The sequence below is a fragment of the Panthera pardus genome, unplaced genomic scaffold (genome assembly GCF_024362965.1).
Source record: "Panthera pardus isolate Hobbes unplaced genomic scaffold, ASM2436296v1 HiC_scaffold_16, whole genome shotgun sequence".
Classification (NCBI taxonomy): Eukaryota; Metazoa; Chordata; class Mammalia; order Carnivora; family Felidae; genus Panthera; species Panthera pardus.
Genome location: NW_026526721.1, coordinates 16,592,433 through 16,610,078, shown reverse-complemented (window position 1 = coordinate 16,610,078; position 17,646 = coordinate 16,592,433). Strand labels below are relative to the sequence as shown.

General features: G+C 35.6%; 1 long non-coding RNA gene across 1 annotated transcript in view; it reads right to left on the bottom strand.

The window, feature by feature from the left end:
• Nucleotides 1-17,276, bottom strand: part of LOC109277909 (uncharacterized) — a 42,326-nt gene extending 25,050 nt beyond the window's left edge. Inside the window, exons 1-3 of the long non-coding RNA XR_002085383.2 lie at nt 17,227-17,276; nt 16,103-16,148; nt 13,395-13,429 (exon numbers count right to left, since the gene is read on the bottom strand). This is a non-coding gene — a long non-coding RNA (uncharacterized LOC109277909). The remainder of the gene's footprint in view (nt 1-13,394; nt 13,430-16,102; nt 16,149-17,226) is intronic.
• Between the last annotated feature and the right edge of the window lie 370 nt (nt 17,277-17,646).

Below are 17,646 nucleotides of genomic sequence, written 5' to 3'. Positions count from 1 at the left end.
GCCTGAGAAACCAACACGGAGAGGGGAAATAAGAATCAGGAAGTGAGCCCCTGGTCCCTGCTTTAACAAAATTCAGCCCAAGATCTGGACTCCCCAATTGTATGACCCAATGTACTCCTTTTCTGCTAAAAAAAAATTAAATGTTTTTATCTAAAATAAAGTAGGGTTTCTACTACTAAACCAAAAAAGTCCTGACTAACATGATCACCTTGCATTTTTGCCACTATTTCTAATCAAATTCCAATTGAGTCTTGTTTAATGTTATAAGAGCTAATGTCAAATTGGCTAATTAGTATTTGAAACCAACGATACACAGTACATTTTATCCTCTTATATTAAATTCGATAAATGCTATTAGTAATATGAAATGTATTTTTAAGTTATTTGGAAAGATTCTGCCCTTTTTCTATTTGAGAGTAAGCAGCATAGATTCATGTCTTGGGTTCTTGATATTTCCCTGAGTTTTCCAACACGCTTCTGGTTTGCAGAACATGATGTTCTTTCCCTTCAGGTAATTACATTTGAAATAATCCAAGGGGCTATCAAAATTACAACTGTATAAGCTTATTTTTGTAGAAGTCACTTTATAGTTTTTTCTTCTTTTTGAGTTTGCAATAATGAATATCCTATGACTTTTTATGTTTGAAATAAACATTCAAATTATTTTCAAATATTTTGAAATTGGCAAAATAAAAAAAGCTTCTGCCAAACAAATTTCCCTTGAATTTATAAATGTGTGTGTTTTTGATGGAAACTTAATCCATATGTTTCTCATTCATTTACAATTAGCTGACAAAAATGTTGTTTTGCAAGAGTTTGATATCTATTATTTTCAAACTCATGTTTTAATAATTTCCCCTCTCATCTACAGAATTCTAAAAGGAAATCTGTCTCAATCAGTCTAATTTGATGTCTTGATTTTCAAAATTCTATTTGTGGATCCAGGCGGCATATTGCCAACAGACTAATCAAAATTTACATTAAGAAACATTTTTTATGATAAACGGTTAAAGTGATAGATATAACGGCAGAAAAGGAGCACAGTGTAAATCAGAGAGGGAAAAATGATGGGAAAAAAGTGGGCAATGAAAAGATAACAGCCCAATGACTCAGCCCCAAGACAATTTCTTAAATAACTACATGTTTTAAAAATTTGGGTATGAATCAGTTTATATTTTAAGATATGGCACATGAAGCTTTCTTAATTATACAACAGAGAGCACATGCTAGAGGTCCAAGTAGATTCTCAGTCAACAGAGCAGGTGCCTAATGTGTGACTTTGCTCCTCTCCTTCCATCCACTCCAGCCTGAAATATACCTGAGCCCTGCAAGTGGACCCGAGGGAGTGGGAGCCCCTAGGGAGTACGAGTGGGAAACAAAATATCACATTGTGTTCAAAACCACTGAACATGTATTTTGTCACTTCCCCTTTATGCTATGGGTTCTTTCTTTTCTATCATTTAAACGCACAAGTTTTGGAAAGAGAATTGTCAAATGACACATTTTGTGAGGGTCAGATGTGAGGAGCAATTGAGCCTCATATCCCTTTCGACGGGATATTTGCACTGTTTGTACAGCATATTCTTCATAATTTCTCTCCATTCTGAAAGTAAAATGGCATTACCACTAACACTTAACAGTTATCAATCATTCCCATATGTCGGGCTTTGTGCTGGGTGTTTTGCACACATCCATGCTAGTCTTCCAAAAGACAGGAAAATTACACCTTGTTATGTGCATTTTACAGAGAAATAACTCAACAGGATCACCTTCCTACAGGTTCCCACTGTTCAGTAGTATTTTAGAAGTATTGTCCACAAGAATATTTTGTATTCTCCCAACTCTCCCAATTCTCCCAATAGAATTACTTGCTATAAGAAATACTTCTTAATACAGAATTAATAGGGATGTCTTTATATTACAAAGTAACATGTATATGTGAATATATATGATATATAATATTTATATTATTTATATAAATTATATATATAGAGAGAGAGAGAGAAAGAGAGAGAGAGACGCGCACACACACATGTATATCTATTTATCTCTGTGTAACAAATACTAAATATGCACAACAGCTACCAATGTTCCAATAATCTTGTAGTTCGGCCATTTGGAACACAAGGCTCCAAACACATTGTAGGACTTCAGGGTCATGTAAAATATTTTTAAGGTCTGGGTACAGAATTGGGCTACAGTTTGGTGACCATACTAATGAATTGTAGGAGAGGCAATGTTAGGATGAGACTGTCTCCATTCCATTGGTCAGAATCAGGTATAGGATGTGGTGAAAACCCAGTATAATCTCTCCAAGAGTTCATTATTATGGTCCCCAACCTCTTCTGTTTTTCCCCATGTACTGGACATACGTGCCACCTCTCAAGGAGTCAGTTCTATTTAGTCCTATTTCGTCAGTGCATGTGTCTAAAGACCAGGACCATCAGTAGTCTTTCACAAGTCTGGCTGTGGTGGACCAATGACCTAGGACCAATGACCTAGAAAATGCAATGACAAGTTGTCTGCTCCTGCAAATCTGATACTAGGAAAGAATGCCTGCAATGAACATGTGCAATCAGACATGCAGCAGTCATGGGCTGATAGAAACACTGAAATCTCACTGGGTAGCTATTGTGAAAGCACTTTACTTAGGGATTGAGGGAGAATCTTCCTTTATTCTAGGGAAACAACTCTCTTATACATGTCTTCCGAGACTCCAGGTTCTAAGAAGTTACTCCCTGCCTATGAGTCTACTTGTCTCCATATGAAATGAGAATTCTTTAGTAGATGCCTGCCTCTTGATAATGGAAACCCACGTCTTATTTTATTTATTTTTTTTATTTTATTATTATTTTTTAATGTTTATGTATTTTTGAGAGAGAGAGACAGAGCCTGAGCGGGGGAGGGGCAGAGAGAGAGGGAGACACAGAATCCAAAGCAGGCTCCAGGCTCCGAGCTGTCAGCACAGAGCCCGACAAGGGGCTCGAACTCACGAACTGTGAGATCATGACTTGAGCGGAAGTCAGAGGCTTAACCCACTGAGCCACCCAGGCGCCCCACCCATGTCTTATTTTAGATGTTAAAGCCAGGTTTCCTTGTTAGTATATTTTTGTCAAATCTTAGAAGGCTTCTGCTCTACTTCCAGTAAGTTCACTGTGCCAGAAACCATACCCACAATTCTTTCCTCAAGTATCAGGAAGAGGGGCACCTGGGTGGCTCATTCGGTTAAGCGTCCAAGTCTTGACTCTTTGACTCAGGTCACGATCTCATAGTTTTTGAGTTGGAGCCCTATGTCGTGCTCTGCACTGACAATGCAAGGCCTGTGGGAGTCACTCTCTCTTCCTCTCTCTCTACCTCTCCCCCACTCGTGCATGCTCTCTCTATCTCTCTCTTTCTCAAAATAAATAAATGAACTTTAAAAATAAACAAATATCTGGGGCGCCTGGGTGGCTCAGTCGGTTCAGCAACTGTATATCTTAGACTTGCTGAATGTTTTCCCACTCGATAATAGTGATCGCCAGCTTTCTAGCCTCTAACACCTGAGTCCTCACCTCCTGCACTTAGCTCTTCACTATTACCACATATTTTAGGGTGTTTTTTTTTAATTTTTATTTTCTGTATTAGTCAGGACAGGATATATTTTACTGCAGTGTTCTGAATTAGTCAGGACAGGATAAAAAGATACATTTCAACATCTCATCGGCTCACTGTGATAAAAGTGGATTTCTCACTCGTGCCCCAGCCCAGTATGGGCGTGTACATCTCTGAGCTTTGCTGAGCACCTCTCCTTTTCAAGCAGTGACTCACGAACCAGGCTGCGTCCATGTTTTAGCTATGTCATTTGGTGCAGGTGGCCTCTAAAGTTACTATGTGATAGGAAAAAAAGACTTAGAGCAGGACTTATTTTTTTATAAAAATATGCCATCGACATCATCTACACAACATGGATCAAAAATTAGTCACATGACACCAACATTTACTGAATGCAGCCTGGGGATTGTAGTCTTTCCAGGCCCAGGAAGAGGAAGTAGGATGGTGAGCACATAGTACTCTTTGCCATATAACTGAAAATGTCTGTTTAAACACTCCATTCCTTCACCTATCTTCATTTGACATTTGAAGATTAAACTAAGAACTTCCGTTCCATATAAACTTTCTCTATCCTGTCTACCGGTCTATTAGATTAATTTATTTCCATTTTGAAGGAGCTACCAACAAAACGTTCTAAGAGAAAATGCCTTTTTCCTTGAAAATGTTACAAAAAACATTCTCCTCGCCCTGGGAAATCCAAAGTTGGAGAAAAATGCATTGGCAAAATTCATGTCACTGCCACCACATACAGTCTCCCAGCTGTGTTCCTTCCCCCTGTCTCACTCCATCTCTTAATAACTAAAATTACAGTGTTTCTGGCTTCAGGAATCACCATATGGAAAACGTCTAGTGCTTTAGAACCCTTTTTCATGCCATGGTGCATAAGAAAACTGTTAATATCTTATGATAGATTTAATCACATTACACTGTGTGCTGTCCATACTAGATTTATTTCTTCAAACATGCTTTAACGTGCATTCTAAAGTGAACAGGACCTATGACCATTCAGACACCAATGCTAAGAAGAGAATAGTAAGGATGAATCCCAGATTTCCACCTAAGACAACTACTTGATTTAAACAAAGACAAAACGAAACATTATTCATGGAACAACCTCTGAATGTTTATATTTTTAAAAATGAGTGAACTGACCAGGCTAGATAATATAAATAGACATATGGGACAGTATATATCTACCTGGGCATACGCTTTATAAAATGTGGCTATTGATGCTTGGACAACAAACTATCTTTGTTTGATTATTCATCATAACATTATATCCTCTCTTTTGATTGCAACCTTAAAGCTGAAAGGGACATTGATTGCCACTGAACATAAACAAATTTTTTAAATAATTTTTACTAGAAACAGTAATTTCAATCCAATTGCATGCAAAGCAGATTAACAAGAAAATGTTTATGATACAAATAATTAAATAAAAATAATTATGCAACACACATTGCTTCATTTCAGACATAGGTAGAGTGGGGATTAATTTAGAGGATAAGAATTTATATTAAAATAAAATGATGGGGGGCGCCTGGGTGGCTCAGTGGGTTAAGCGTCCGACTTCGGCTCAGGTCATGATCTCATGGTTCGTGTGTTCAAGCCCCACATCGGGTTCTGTGCTGACAGCTCAGAGCCTGGAGCTTGTTTCAGATTCTGTGTCTCCCTCTCTCTCTCTGCCCCTCCCCCAGTTGTGCTCTGTCTCTTTCTGTCTCAAAAATAAACAAACATTAAAAAATGTAAAAAATAATAATAAAATAAAATGATGGTACAGTCAAAAGAATAAAATTGTTGTGTGGAGGATTTCCATTAGATACTATTTTTAATATTATTTTAACTTGATGTTTAAGAAATCAAACACACACACACACACAAAATTCTTTTGAATTCATTTGTTTTAGCTTTCTTTCTCCATCTTCCATTGTGGACCTCTTAGTAGAGATCTATTTTATGGTTTTAAACACACTTAATAATAGTTCTTTTCTTTATTTTTTTTAATGTCTGTTTATTATTTTTGAAGGCCAGAGCATGAGCAGGGGAGGGACAGAGAGAAAGGGAGACACAGAATCCCAAGCATGCTCCAGGCTCTGAGCTGTCAGCACAGAGCCCAATGCGGGGCTCAAACTCACACCCCTCGAGATTAAGACCTGAACAGAAGTCGGACACTTAACCAACTGAACCACCCAGGCACCCCAACAAGAGTTCTTTTCTATGTTACTTGTGTTAAATTCGCCGTATGAATTCAATCCTCTGAAATTGTCTCTCCCATACATTTGCAATTATTCAATAAAAATTAATATTAAAAGCTGGTCATTTAGATTTCCTGAGAGATGTTTGATTGCAGGGCTATTTTAAACATTTATGGAGACTATATACGACACATGAGATATTTTACTTTCCATTTGTGCATGTGTGTAAGTGTGGGTATTTTAGGGGAGAAACTGCATAATAAACATTTTACTCACCCTCCTGAAGCTGCACCCTGACTACCTCTAAGCTACTGAAAGAAGTGCTAACGTGTATATTTAGGCAAAAAAGGGAGCTGAACTAAGAAAGATATCGCAAGTATTAATGGTGAAGAAAGAGATCAATCGAGTCTTTTGGTGAATTGAATTAAGTATTTATAATAAAAACAAGATGAATAAGGTAGATCTAAAAAACATAAACATACACTTAATTGTTTGAACTGTCGCGTTATTTGAGAGTAGAACAGAAAATAAAATGCAAACAAAAAAGAGTGGAATACAGATTTTTTATCTATCTTCGAGTTTATTAATAATGCATGTATTTTCTTTAAGTTTATTTATTTTTGACAGAGAGAGAGAGAGAGAGTGTGAGCATCAGCTAGGGAGGGGCAGAGAGAGGGAGACACAGAATCTGAGGCAGGCTCCAAGCTCCGAGCTGTCAGCACCTGTCCCGGAGCTCAAACTCATGAACACTGAGATCATGACCTGGGCCAAAGTGAGACGCTTAACCGACTGAGCCACCCAGGTGCCCCGATAATGCATGTATTTTTTAAGTAATCTCTGAAAAGGGCGCCTGGGTGGCTCAGTCGGTTAAGCATCTGCTCAGGTCATGATCTCACAGTTTCGTGGGTTCGAGCTCCCACATGGGGCTCTGTGCTGAGTGCTGGGAGTCTGTTTGGTATTCTCTCTCTCCCTCCCTCTCTGCCCCTCTCCCACTCATGTTGTCTCTCTGTCTCAAAATAAATAAATAAACTTAAAAAAATTAAAAATAAATAAAATAATCTCTGAAAAAATAGATACAGATGATGTGACTTGAAAATCAGTAAAGAATAGATGTAGAAGAGAATAAAAATCATATCAATAAATCACCAGAAGGGGGTGAGGCAGTATTTGTGAAAAGCACGGGAAATCAAGGGAAGTAAACACACACACACAAAGTGTTAATAAAAGAGATTAAAATACATACATAAGCATAATAGAAGTAAATGAATGAAGCACACTAGTGTGTGAAGAAAAAGAGAGTTGTACAGTCCATTGTATAATATGATATCCTTCATATAAGACTTTTTCGGAATGCAACAAAAATACTATGTTTTTGGTGGATACATATGTTTGTAATACACTTACAAAAACACAAATGGAAAGACACACACCAAAGTCAAAACAGCAATTACTTCTAAGAAAGAAAGATAAATTATTTAGTGTTTTCTTTTATTTAATAATAGGTTAAATTTTGGGGCATCTGCATGGCTCAGTCGGTTAAGCTTACGACTTCGGCTCAGGTCATGATCTCACGGTTCCTGAGTTCGAGCCCCCATCGGGCTCTGTGCTGACAGCTCAGAGCCTGGAGCCTGCTTCAGATTCTGTGTCTCCCTCTCGCTGCCCCTCCACTGCTTATGCTCTGTCTCTCTCTCCTCCAAAAATAGATAAACATTAATTTTTTTTTAATAATAGGTTAAATTTTGCTGATTCTGGGTGGTACACAAGTGGATGTCTCTATGCATTCGTTTTTATTTGAACTTTTCACAACTAAAGAGATTGCTTTACATACGTTACAATAGAGGCTAATCTTAGCTAGATCAACAGACACTTCTCTGTCACTACATCATCTAAGGATCATAGTTTCTTCCTGTTGGTTGTCATGTCACCCCCCCTTAATATACAATATTTGTCTACCTCTTCAAGGATGGCCTCCCACCAGCAGAAAAAAGGAATGAAAAAATAGAGAGTAAGAAGCTATCTTTTACAGATATGACACCCCAATTTCAATATCATATGTTTATTAAGCCATCAGACAGAATTTAGTCATATCATCATACAAATATGCAAAAAAAGTCTGGTAAATACAGTCTTAAGAGGGGGTGAACATGTGCCCTGGCTAATACTTTGAGGTTCTATTACTAAGAGGAAAGAGAGAAGCATGAAGATAGTCACACAGTAGTAACACAGCGTGTCTAAAAGTGTGGGCTGTAGATGACTGATTGTTAAGAATCTTTTTGTTGGGACGAGTATAGTTTTATGCTGCGAGTAAACAGCAAAACAGCAGTAATCATTTCTATCAAGATATTTCATGAATTAGCAGCACCTAGGTGGCTCAGTCAGTTAAACATCTGATTTTGGCTCAGGTCATGATCTCATGGTTTGTGGGTTTGAGCCCCATGTCAGTCTCTGTGCTGACAGCTTGGAACCTGGAGCCTGCTTCAGATTCTGTGTCTCTCTCTCTGCCCCTCCCCCACTTGTGCTCTCTCGATCTCAAAAATAAATACACAATTTAACAAGGAAGATATTTGATTAATTAAAACAGAAGGACCATATTTTTCCTGAGCACAAAGCTACATGAGGGAGAATGGGGTTAGGGCAGGTAGTGTAAATTCTCCTCCTAAGAAAATCTCTTTTGTTTAAACAAAAGCAGTGTTCCTTACATAAATGGGCATCTAGAAGGAATTGGAGTAGAAAGAGCAACTAATGTCACTAGAAGAAATGATACTGAAATTGTCAAGATCAGCTTATCTTACATTGTTAAACTGGTAAACCACTCTCCAAAAGTATCTCAGCCAGAGAGGGGGACATAGCCTGTTACATGTTGCCATTACTTCAAAACCTGTCCCTTGATCTTACGTGTGGGCTGGTGATAGCAATTACTCTGATTTCAGGCTTCTAAATGTAGGGGGAAAACCTTATGTTGAGCTCCTCTAGTATCTTTTTTTTTTTTTTTTTTTTAAGAAATAAGGCACAATTTTAGATTCCTTTGCAGCCCTTGTATCTGTAACTTGGTGGTAGGATATTCCTACCTTCTGAAATTTATGAGTACTCTACTAAACATTTCTTAATACATTTTTCAAATTTAATTATTTATAGCCATGTTCTGTCTTAAAAAAAAAATGTCCAAAAAAGAACATCCACAAAAGACACCAGAGAGCACTGAGGTCCTTCAAAGCAGCCAAGTTCTGTGATTTCTTGTTAAAATTTTGTGAGGTAAAGTTGGCCTCGCACAGATATTTTCCAGAGATGTGGAGTTGGCAGATAGGGTGCCCATTGGCATCTTACTAATGAAAAAATAAACTAGTTCAAGTGATTGGAAAGCATGCAGTGTGTTTGCATCTTAGGATCTGTTAATGATGCGAGTGGTATAACTGGAAGCTACATATAAGTTTCTTAACTTGGGTAACTGTCTTCAACCGCACGCGTGACATTGTAGTAGCTGCTGAGTTTAGCCAGCCTTTTCCTACTTTAAAATGTGAGCGTTGGGGCGCCTGGGTGGCTCAGTCGGTTGAGCGTCCGACTTCGGCTCAGGTCACAATCTCCCGGTCCGTGAGTTCAAGCCTCACGTCAGGCTCTGGGCTGATGGCTCAGAGCCTGGAGCCTGCTTCTGATTCTGTGTCTCCCTCTCTCTCTGCCCCTTCCCCATTCATGCTCTGTCTCTCTCTGTCTCAAAAATAAATAAAACGTTAAAAAAAAAATGTGAGTGTTATAAGAACATGGAATTTGAAGACTAAAGTGGAAATGTCAATGGATGTTAAAGGGTCTAAACATTAAAATTTATAAAATTACGTTTCTGTCCAACAATACTGTGAAAGGAAATGAAAAGAAAAAACTTATTTGTATTTTTCTGATTCTGTGTTATTTTAGGTACAAGTTAAAGCTTCAATGCAGTTAGTAACACTGTAGAATCCTTGATAGTCATGTGAATACAGTTATGCGAAATTGTTATAACAGCTTTGGAAGGTATATCTTGAAAATGTTAAGCCATGTTCTTATTTGCTAATAGCAATAAAACACAAATAACAGATTTTCATTTATTTTAGACAATTTTAATGTCATATATAATATGTTTATATATACGTATATATGTATATGTGCATATTATGTATATACGTGCATGTATCTGTATGTACATATATATGTATATATATTATGTATAGTATATGACATATACAATTTATATATAATTTATTTTAGACAATTTTAATGTCATATATAGTATATATATACACATATATGTGTATATATGCATATTATGTATATACGTACAAATATCTGTATGTACATAATATATATGTGTGTATGTTATATATATTATATATTTCATATATATACACATTCCCTGAAAAAGTACAGTTCACATTTTGGTTCCTATTCGTTTTCAGAATTAGTTGTGCCCAAATATATAAACATTATTTTGGTTTTGGAAAGCATCAATAACAAAGTCCTCCCTTTTTTTCCAGTGAATTGATATAGCTCTATGAAGCATGAGAATTATCTTTAAATAACAGTCTTGTGAGTTTAAATAAATTCCAGGACAATGAGGCCTGTTTAACCATGATTTTCCTTTTTAGAAAACACAAATCTTCATGGAAAGTAAATGGCTTAACATTACTCTACAAACATCTCCCAGTTTTAGGGGGAAAAAAGGAAAAGTACACATTTATTACGTATGTTCCAGTCTTTCGGACGAGGGAGAAAACACGATCATGGACTTAACTCGCCAACACTACAAATCCACAGGATTGAAAATGTACTGTAACCAAGAAAGTTACAAAGCCAGAATGCTTAGGAAATCCAGTGGGTTCGATGACTCTGGAAGTATTTTCAGAGACCTTATCGACTAAGCTCATTATACTGATATGTAAACTAGAAGGAAAGCTTGGCTTTTCCTTCTGGAGTCCATTCAAAAGTCTAGAGGACAGAGGTCTAGAATTTACCACAGTCGGAAAGTTTCAAATTTGTCTCAAAGTTAAGCAGAGCTAGGAAAATTAACTAAATTTGTTTCCATTTCAGACCTAATATTCTTAGAAGGCAGGCCTTCTAGATATGTTGATTATTTCTGCTTAGAAGAAATGTAAAGAAAGACAAAATAGACAAAATGCACAGAAGAGTTACAAACTATGACTTTAGGCAAAAAAAAAAAAAAAAAAAAAAAAGGAGAGGCTCAATTTAGGGAGTAAATTATTGAAAATTAAAGGCATTAAGAAAGCAAAAAGTTTCCTGTTGTGATAAGAATATTCTGATATCGTTTTTATTAATTTACCATGTTACTATCCTTCCCTTCAATTTAGCACTTACTTTGTAAGCCTATCTGAAAAGGAAAACAGAAAAGAACAGGAACATGGACTTGTCACAGATCTGGCAGCTAGTATTTCCATGAGTTTTGATTTCCCAAATATGTAAATTCAAACCTAGTTTTCAAACTAATTTAACAGTGATGGCCCAGTTGTTTCTGTAGCTATTTAGTAAAGATATTGTGTTTCTTCCATTTAAGCCTCATTTAAAATGAAACCCAAACTCTTAAATCTTTGACCTTATTTTTAGTAATATGCACACACAAAAAACCATCGTGAAGCCAAAAATAATTTGGCAGTTTTATTTCAGAGAAGCTATAGAAATATTAGTTTTCTGACAGGATTTAAGCTTTAATTGACCAAGTGGTTCTAATGCCCATACAAGGATAAGTGACTTCCAAAATTTGCATTTAAGATTGTAAGATTAACTTCTTTCCCTTGAAATGAAGGGCTATGACTGCTGCTGGAATATTAATGTCTTAAGAAAGGGGAGTAGGTCAAAGAATACTGCAATGACCCAAATCAGCTCTATCGGGTTACAGGGAAAAAAAAAAAAAAAAAAAAAAAAAAAAAAAATATATATATATATATATAAAAATATATATATATAATAATATATAAAAATATATATATTATATAATATGTATATATAAATATATTTATATATTATATTTATATATAATATATATCTATATATAATATATATAAAAATATATATATAAAAATATACATATATATATTTGAACCAAAAAAAAGGAAAATGTTTTGTTTGCCCCCCCAAATAACTAATTTTCATTCCTTTAAGGCCAATCTACAACTCATGAAGAATTCATGGGTTAGAAATTAAAATTCAACAGATCATGGTAGTGGTTTGGATATAGGGCAAGAGGAAGAAGGAGATCAAAATTTCTACCTTGCATAATTTGATGGTGTCCTCTCTGAGAGAGGGAGCATTAGAAATGGACCAGATATGAGTGAAGTCAGGCAAGATCATAGGTATTCTTTCAGCATATCAAGTCTGACTTATTTTTGAGAAAACCAAATGGAAGTTTTCATCCAAGTGGCCATAGAAGTGAACTTGTCTCTGTAATTCACTGGTTTCCTGAAGGTAACTAACATCTTCTTGCATATCATATTTGGTACCAAAGGCCTGCTGCATCCTGCTGATGCTGTTGGACTTCAGGGGGAGGGGCCTGGGGCAAGAACGAAAGAGAACATCTTGGCTGAAATGGTCGCAGAGTCTGAGACAGAGAGAGAAACCCCACATACATCCAGGGAGACTTGAGGGCAGTGTCACTTTTTTTTTTTTAACTCTCTTGACCAAATCCTTCTGCCAAATGGCAAAATGAATGAAGTAAAATCTTTCTAAATGTCTTGTTCTGGGAGTACAGAAGTAAAAACAAACTGTCAAGACTTCATATCAAGGATGTGGGAAGGTAAAATTAACGCATCTTAGGAGGAGCTTTCTTATTTTTATCTAAGGACAGAGGACAAGTTTAATTTGATTTTTAGAAATAGAAAAAGTTGTTACTCAAACATTCAAAAGCATAGTTAATTTACAAAAAGGTAAATTCAAAAAAAAAATTTTAAAGGTAAATTGAATTAACCAAAATTAATCAATTAAGCAAAGACTATGTGCAAGAAAAAGAGAAATTGACAACATATGTTCCCTATGACCCAGTGTGTACCCATGTTTGATTTCTATACATCAGGCCATTCTAGAATTTTTGTCCCATTTCAATGCAACTAAATATCTTCAAGGGGGGGGGGGGGGCATGCAGTTGATGTATAATCGGTAGAAACAATAACCCAAAGGTTGTCTTTGTGATGCTTTCCAGCTGCTAGTTATTAAAAATAAAGTCCCAAATATCCTTCTAAAGAAGAAAGAATATAAAACATATATTATGAAATTTTCTGCAATTATTGCTACATGTGACAACAAGGGTGAATCTCACATCTGCTGTAGTAAGTAAAACAGGTCAGAAACAGAAGACTATACACTATAATGAATATATATATATATATATATAGAGAGAGAGAGAGAGAGAGAGAGAGAGAGAGAGACAGACAGACAGACAGACCAAAGTAATCTATGGTCATAGAAGCCAAGGAAGTGAATACTTCACACTTTAATGACTGGGTAGGGGGAACACCAGCGAAACTTGAAGATTTCTTTCAAAAAGATCCTCCTCCTACATATACAACAACATATAGAATATTCCCAACTGGTAGGTTATTACAAATAATTCTGCTATGAGCTTCATGCACATACCTTTTGGTGCACACATGTATGCATTTCTGATGATACTGTTAAAACATAATTTTAAAAAGTTGAAAACATTATTGTCATGCAAGTATGAAATCAGCTCATATCAATGATTTAATAGCTAATTAATAATAACTAATTCATTAACGAAAGAACCAGTAATATGGTGATGCTGGTTCAAAGAGCATTTGAGGAACAGGAACTTAGACAGTTTATTAGAAAAGGTACACTGAAATAGTTTATTTATTTACTTATTTATTTTTATATGAGATATTTGTTTAATGATCTGTAGGGCAATAAACCGTAGTATTTAGGAATGTGCACACTTCTGTACTCAGGGTATGGAAAATACAGGTAGTTAATATTTCCTGTATACATCATTTACTGTATCAGAATTTTAAATAAACAAAGATTAATTTTGTAATTGAATTATTTTATAGCAATGGTAAATATTTCAAATACTTTGCAAAATGGAAAGTGAACTTACTAGATAATTAAGGTAACTGTTTTCTTTATTGTGCCTAGGAAATACCAACATTTAAAAATGAAGGCTAAGAAACCAAAGAACCACCAGGAGAACTAAATGATAGGAATATAGAAGCAAAAATTTGTCTACCATGAGTGAATGAGGGAATTACTAAAAACAAAAAGTTAGGGCAGAATTTTAAAGACTGCTTTTTTCTATAAGCTCTTGGTTCTGCATAGGAAAGGAAAAGCATACTGCATCAGTGTGAATTTTCTAGAATATGATAAGGCTCCACAACTAATATTGCATGTTGATTGCATTTGGCAATAGCAAAATATAAAGGGAAGGGGGGAAGCAATGTAGAGATCAGAATGGATCCATTGCTAATCAATTTTATTATGGGTACCAATTTTGTGTTTCTTAGTGTATGGCCCTGAAATTCATATAGAAAGAATCTTCCAGAAATCTATCCCTCTTTAAATCCAAGTCTGTTGGTGGCCAAGCCAGAATGGTCATTAGATATGTCAGTAAAAACCCCTGTTTCAAAGTCATCCTATAAGAATCCATGGTTGCCCCACCATTTTATAGAAAACTATTTAAAGAAAATAGACAATTTTTTAATGTTTATTTTGAGAGAGAGAGCGCGCGAGAATGAGGGAAAGAGGGGCAGAGAGAAAGGGAGAGAGAGGATTCACTCTGACAGCACAGAGCCCAACGCAGGGCTCAATTCCACAAACCATGAGATCATGACCTGAGCTGAAATCAAGAGTTGGATGCTCAACCAACTGAGCCACCTAGGTGCCCCTAAAACAGACCATTCTTTAACATCAGTTTGATGTGATAATTTATGGTCACTCTAAATATTCCATTATTATAGAATTCCCATATCCCAACAAATTGCCAGATCGTACCAAATTTCATACTAATCATCCAATATGGGACCATATATAAAATTTCTACCCACTATTGGAAGCAAGAAGGACCTTAATTTTCTATGGATTACTTCTCACATACATGGAAGAGAACAAAACCACTAAAAATAAATTCCCTTAAGAAACTTGTTTCTCTTTTAAGCTATGAAACGGGCTTAACCATTATTTTCAGTTTTGCAAATGTTAGCCGTATTGGATCCATTTGGGGGTCCAACCATACTCTACAGAAACAAATTAACAGAAAACAAACAAACAGACAAACAAAGTGCTATGGGAGAAGCCAGCATACTGAAGAAATGTTATTGTTAATTTATTTTAAAAAGAGCTGTATTCACTGTAATGCTTCTAAACAGGAAGGATTTGGAGTCAGTTTCACTTCAGAAAAACACTCACATATAGGAAATGTAGTCAAGTTTCTGGAGATTTGGACAAGATAGATATCATGAGAGCACACTGTTATTGTTGAATGTGGATTGTCTTCATCCCATTCTAATAAGGCATTAAAATCTGGGAGATTCTGTTACCATGTGCCCCACTCAGTAGCCATCACCCCAGCAGTTTGTGTGGGTGCAGTGGTGAAACATATTGCGCTCCTGGCATTTTTCTGACTTGGATGTTGCTCTCTGTTGAGCGTCACATTCCTTAAGAGGGTTAGCTTGCATGTGCAATTTACAGTACAATGCTTGAGTCTGAGCTGATTAAAAAAGCATCAATATGTTTCCACCACTCAAGAAAGCTTCAAGTTCTTCATGACACAAGTGAGAAAAGAGGAAAGTTCACTTTCCTAGAAAAATAAACACTCCCTATATAAATAAACAAAGACCTTCATCGCAGTATAAATTGTTTGTGAAAATGGTTTCACTCAAGAAAGGATTAGCTTATTGCCAGAACAAATAGTTGCTACTGTACATATCTTTTTTCTTTTAATCTATACCAAGAAACCCAGACTCAAATATTTGGCAATTTAAGTATTTATGTAATATTTAGAGGTTTTGCTTTGTGGTCACATCTTCTAACCATTTCAGGGAGGACATAAAAAGCAAAACCATAAAAGAATACAACTTAAAAAAAGATAAATTAGAATTCATCAAAACTGAAGACCTCTGTCCTCTGTAAGATGCTGTTACAAAGTGAAAAAACAAACCATAAACAACGATAAAATATTTTCAATATTTGTGAAATATATTTGACAAAACGCTATGTCTAAAATATATAAAGAGTCCTTAAAATTCAACAATTCAGTGTGAAGGAAACTCACCCAGTTATTTAAAAGTGTACAAAAGATTTTAAAAGATGGTTCACAAAAGATAACTCACCAGTGGCAAATAAGGATGTGTGAAGGTGCTCAACATCATTATGCATCTGAAAAATGCACATCAAAATTTAAATAAGATAACAATAAAAACCCAATTAAAATGACTAAAATGTAAAACCTTACCAACAGCATGTGTGAGTAAGAATGTGAAACAACTGGATTTCTCATGCATTGCTGTACAAAATGGTACACACACATAGGAAAAAATGATTTGGTAGTTTCTATAATGTGGAATATACAGGCATAAGAAAACGTTTAACTCAATTGGAACTCATTTGAAACTCTTTGGGTCTGACACAAAACTTAGTTGTGAGGAGGGGCACCTGGGTGGCTCAGTCACTTAAGCATCTGACTCTTCATTTCAGCTCAGGTCACAATCTCACGGTTTGTGAGTTTGAGCCCCCGCGAGCTCCCCACTGTTAGTGCAGAGCCTGTTTGGGATTCTCTTGTCTCCCTCACTCTCTGCCCCTCCCTGCCTCCCTTCTCTCTCTCTCTCTCTCAAAATAAATAAATAAACATTTAAAAAACTTAGTTGTGAGGAGTTCAGTTGAAAGATGACTTTATCTCATAACGAGACAGTAACAATGAAATCAGAATAACAAGATAAATTGAGAATATTGCTTGACGATAAATATGACAGGACCACCATTCGTTTAGAAAAGGACCTTATGTATCTTTATATAATTCTCTAGGTTTCATTTGCCAAAGACTAATGGGGACTGATTTTATGTATCAGAATTTTAAAAAGTAGTTCTATTCCCAAGTCTATAACTAATTTGTTTATGATCTTTGCCAGGTTGCTTAATTCTTTGGCCATGAGTAAAATAGAAATGTTGGGTAAAATGTAAATGTTACCTCTTTCTCATCTTACTCATAGAGTAGCGGTAAAGATAAAAAGACATAATGGATATGTACGTTTGTGGAAATTGTGAAACATTGATTGAATGTAATCGATCTTACTCAAACCGCTATTCGTTTTATCAATTTATTCATATCATTATTATGTACAATAAAAGGTCTGAAATGATTCAACCTGATTTTCTATCATTAATCATTAGGCAACATACATCATTATGACTAAATAGTTCAATCTGTGGAAATAAAACAGGAATAGATATTACTTACATGATTGCAGAAATGTTTGCTTTGACTTTATTTCAGTCATCCTGTAAAATAATTCTGGGTAAGGTAAAGTTGCAAAGATTATTGAAAATTTGCTTTATTTAAGTGCTTCAGGACGTTTTTCTTTAAAGCCTGCCATTCTTATTGTATAAACACTCTCCTTAGTTGCAAGAGGCAATCGTCATTATAATACAGCTTTCAAGTTCATAATATATACCATATGAAAAAACAGGATGTTTCAAAAACAAAATTCTTCCCAAGAGGTGATTATTAGATGACTCTTTTTGAAACCGCACTTCAATATTTATCCATATGCTCCAGAGAAAAAATTTGGCACATTTATTAAAATCAGTGGGAGAGGGTCACCTAATTTTAGATATGCTGAACTAGACTTTGTAGTTTGCCAATTGTATTAAATCATAA